This window comes from Triticum aestivum, chromosome 4A (assembly GCF_018294505.1).
Source record: "Triticum aestivum cultivar Chinese Spring chromosome 4A, IWGSC CS RefSeq v2.1, whole genome shotgun sequence".
In the NCBI taxonomy this organism is placed as follows: Eukaryota; Viridiplantae; Streptophyta; class Magnoliopsida; order Poales; family Poaceae; genus Triticum; species Triticum aestivum.
This window is the reverse complement of record NC_057803.1, coordinates 50,267,050-50,271,617: the sequence shown is the minus strand read 5'-3', so window position 1 is coordinate 50,271,617 and position 4,568 is coordinate 50,267,050. Positions and strand designations below refer to the sequence as shown.

Here is a 4,568-nt window from a genome sequence, read left to right as displayed (position 1 = left end):
GCATTCTAGTAGGCGATGATGTACGCAGGCATAATCCTCTATCCACCCCTGGCAACAGGATCAAAGAAAGCAGGAGCAGGCAATGGAATAATATCACGAGTGATGACGCTGAACACCAGATTATATGGAACAAGGATGTTAGGGGATTCAATACACTACAAGGATACCCCTTACAAAGCATCACAAATTGGACAACATTTTGACTATACGTTGTAAGTTTAATTATAGATACGCATATAAATGGTGCAGCGTATGTGTTGCAGATTGACATACATATATGGATAAAAATAAACATAGGAAAGGAGAGAGAGTCGCGTGAGAAACAGAGTCTCCGATTCCCCGTCTCTCCCAAATCACTGCCACCAACCGTGAACCGTCTCGTCTCCCTCCTCCACCCCACCTCACCGCCGGCCCTTCCCCCCAACCTCCCACCTCTAAACCCCAATGGCTACCGGATCCGCCGCACCCCCACCTACCCATCCCTCTGGCGTCCAATCTCACTCTTCACGCGGCTCCTCGTTGCGCCACCTACGGTTGCTAATTCAGGCGATGTTCGGCTAATCCTGCCACTATGAAGCACATCCCGAGGTCCTCTCGCACCGCGGCGCCCTCCCATCCGCTAGATCCGGTGCTTGCGGCCACCAAATCCCACCCTTGACCCTCCCCCCATGGCTAGGGTTTCGAGCTTCGGCTCCGGTGCCGGTGGCCATGTCATCCTCGTCTCATCCGGTGAGTGCATCCCCTCCTCTCCCCTTGCTTCGTCCTTTTTCTCTTCCCCTTCCTCTAATCTCCGCACTTGTCTTCTCCTGTAGACGTGCAGGGTGGAACGGCCACTGGATAGCCTTGCTGCTACTTGGGACGAATAGCCATGGAGCCTACTCCTCCTAGGTGAGTTGGTCCACTCCTCCTCTATCTTCCGGTTTGTGGCACATCAGGAGCCATTTTGGTTCTGGTGGTGTTAGGGTTTGCCACTGTTTGGGCTCAAGTGCCTGCTGCTGATGTCAATTTGGATATGTTTTGCTGCTAAAGTGTTAATTGATGCTTTGATTGAACTGCAAGGTTAACCCCACGTACTACCAGGCAGTGTGTTATCTAGTTCTCTATGTGCATCAATAAAATGCATTCACTATTCATGCTTCTTTAATTGGTTCATAAAAGCAGGAAAATGCACTTGAGAATCACTCTAATTGTTATGTCCCTCGAGACTTCAGATGCTGATTGTTGTAGTATTGACATTGATAACTGTAGGCGGTTCTGTAAGAGGAGTCATTGGAATCGTTTCTTCTGCTAGAGGAGCCAGTCCCGAATCAACATCAGAACATTTCGAAGTTATTCATTTGAGGTGATGTTTTCTTCTTCCATGCCTGCCTTTTCTGTAGTATATGTCCACATAAAGGAAACCAAAATGCAGTTTTCAAATACTGATATGTTATATTTTTATTCATCAACACCAAATAATTTACAGTGGTAACTATTCCAATATCTGTGCGAAATTTTGTGTGGTTAATTGTAGTAGAAGATGCTAATACCAGGAGAATTTTGTTTAGCAAAGATAGACGTACACATTCTAAATTCAGATAGTTAAGAAGGGTCCTAAGCCATAGAATGCAGAAGTAAGTTATCAAATACTCCCTCTATATCATAATATTTGTAGTTTGGGAATAGTTGCAAATCAGGAATATTAAGAGCATCATATTAGCTTAGAGTGTACGTAGAGTACTTTTCAGATTAACGTGTTGGTGTTGTCTCTCTCAAAAAAAGGCTGACAGTTGATGCCAGCGATTTCTTCTTCTTTAGTGAATCATGTTTTTCTAAGTGAGTATTTAAAGGAAACCTCAAAGACTTTATATCTCTATGGATTTGATAACCTCACGCCACTGGCCAGGGTTGTTGGGCATAGGTTGTGTAACTGAATCTCTTTTGCTGCACGTTTGTATGCCTATTGCATGTGTAGTGAAATGTCGCCTAGTTACCAAAAAATATTCTTGTTTAAGCATTTATTTTCTTAAAATAATTCAATTTTATAGATTTCTTTGACAATATCTTCATTTAATCCATGTATATCACAATTGTTAAGTCAAAGTTATAGCTACACACACACAGACGCAACACACGCACATGCACACGCACACGTGCGCGCGCGCACACACACATTACTTAGATTGAATCATTTTCTAACCACGAGTTTGTGGTGAATTACTTATAATCTGGACGATATCCAGTGTTATATCTAGATGGTACACAGGGGCTAATACTTCATTTCAGAAATCACTATGGTTTGAATCAGTGGTCATCTGATGGAAGATGCTTCAACATTTTAGTGTACAGACACAAGCGGAAGGAGCATGCAGGTTTCATAGCAGAGAATTACTCCATGACACTGCGAATGCTAAGATATAAAGCTCAATCACATTATCAGAACAGCTAGTTAGTATGATACTTGTCATTATATTATTCTGCGGACATCATATTGGCTTTTATTCTAACTTGGAACATCTGACCTATTTCAGGTCCTACGACTCTGCAATTATATTGTGAATTTATCTGTTTCACAATTAGATTGTGAATATATCTTTGACTTCGTCCTGGTGTTCTTTCATCAGGTAAATTTATTTTTTGTATTTTTCATTAACCCTTTTTCATTGTGTTCATCGCTACCATCATTTGATAACATGGGTATGTACTTGGTCTATACAGTTCACGGAAAGAGAAAACCATGACTTTCGAAAATTCTGAGCCTTTGGAATAGTATAGTTTTTCATACCTACTGTTGTTTTCGTGAACAATAAGAACACCATAAATGAGAATGGGCTTTGCTGGCACATTGTTTCACTTTTGCTGGCAGCTGCACATCTGGGCATGGGAACTATTTTTATGTGTTCTCTTTGAAACCTTTCTGTGTTGTGATAAATTCTTTGCACAAATACCTAATATTATTGATACCAATTTTATGTGTTGTTTGATTTTTTGGTTTGGAAGCAAACTCTGAAGCATGATGAATATCCAAACTATATACATGTCCATAGTGAACTTTAGCCCTGTATCATGGCTTTACCTTGCCCCTTTCAAGTATTTTGTTGTTTGGTAGATTGATGAAATGGGCATTAGAGAATGTATATGATTCGTTTACCAGTACATGTATGTTATGTTCTTACACAATTTAGAAAGACTTCTTTGTTCAATAAGGAGGACATAGGAAGAAATTTATAGTCTTTTTAGTAACATACTAACATACAATATCATAAGTAGATTCTCAAATTTATGATGTATATTTTGTTCCAATAAATTTTAGAATACAATATATGATAATATAGTACCTTTATAGTTATAGCAAAATAACTTGCCCACGCAAGAAAAACAAAGATGGCACGGCTTTCAACCTTTATATGTGACTAATATCCCGCATCTATCACTAATTGCATCATGTCAATGCATTTTGTGTTAACATTTCATTTGTTATTTTCTTTGTAGATTCAAAAGATGTATGGATGATTACATGAGTGTGTGGCAAGTATACAATGATGATGATAATGTTCCGGTTCATGATGATGATGACGGATGCTTTCAGTTTAGTTAAGTTGTAGGGATGTTGTTATTGTTGGATGATGTTCCTTGGTCAAGTTTTAGTTTAACTTGTAGGGATGTTGATGGATGCATGCGGTTTAAGTTTCGTTGTCAAGAAAATATTAAGATTATGCATCACAATTGGATGATGTTCCTCCTGTAATATCCACTATTGTAATCCAACAATTTATCCAATATATGATTTTTTTTCTCTTGTGAGTATATTCTTTTTCCTTAGTCGATATATACATAATTATCATCATCATGCGAACCGTTAATTTAATTGCTCGCAATATATACATAAAATAATATTATTCATATTATATATATACCATCACCTGAAGCAATGAGATTTGGAATCATGTACATTATTCACCAACATAAAAAAGTTTGTAGAAGTCGGTTTTATGTGTTGTTCTCTTGCAACGGTCCCATTTACCAATGGTGGTATAAGCGTTGCATTATGCGCTAGCAACACTGGATAAGGCTACACATGCCAAACCGTTGGTAAAGACACTAGCAACGCATATATGGACTTTTAGATACGGGAAAAAGCGTTGCTATATGGGGGGTCTTGTTGTAGTGATATCAATAAAATGGTGGTGATCCATGGCTGCGTGGTCTAGGTAAACTTTGGTCAGAGGGTAGTCATGATGGCGTATCTCAACATTAAAGTGAGCCGCCAAACGAGTAGCAAAAATCCCACCATGTATTTTACCCTTGGATTTATTAATGTGGAGGCGATGAGCCACAATAGCTCCCAAGTTATAAGTGTTGCCGCCCTCCAGTGCACGACCTCAAACAGCAAAGTCTGGTGCACTGAGCGCACCCACTTTTTCCCTAGCAAGCAAACACTTAGCGATAAATAAAGTAAAATAATGCATTGCAGGAAAGTGTATGCTAGTGGCAATGACGGCCAACACCGCCCTGTCATCTCCCACGGTCAAAGTGCGATGAAAGGTCTCAAACACCGTCGGCCTAGGCTCGGCTAAGCTCCCATCAGA

The 4,568-nt window shown here is 39.9% G+C and overlaps 1 long non-coding RNA gene across 3 annotated transcripts; it reads left to right on the top strand.

The window, feature by feature from the left end:
- The first annotated feature begins 350 nt into the window (after positions 1-350).
- LOC123085086 (uncharacterized) lies at positions 351-3,776 on the top strand. 3 transcript variants are annotated; one of them, XR_006439572.1, is made up of 5 exons: positions 351-729; positions 813-888; positions 1,249-2,431; positions 2,511-2,603; positions 3,472-3,776. It is a non-coding gene; the product is annotated as an uncharacterized lncRNA (long non-coding RNA). The 3 variants fall into 3 exon arrangements; XR_006439571.1 differs by having other exon boundaries at positions 1,249-2,427; positions 3,472-3,775; XR_006439570.1 differs by having other exon boundaries at positions 1,249-2,603; positions 3,472-3,775.
- Positions 3,777-4,568: the final 792 nt, after the last annotated feature.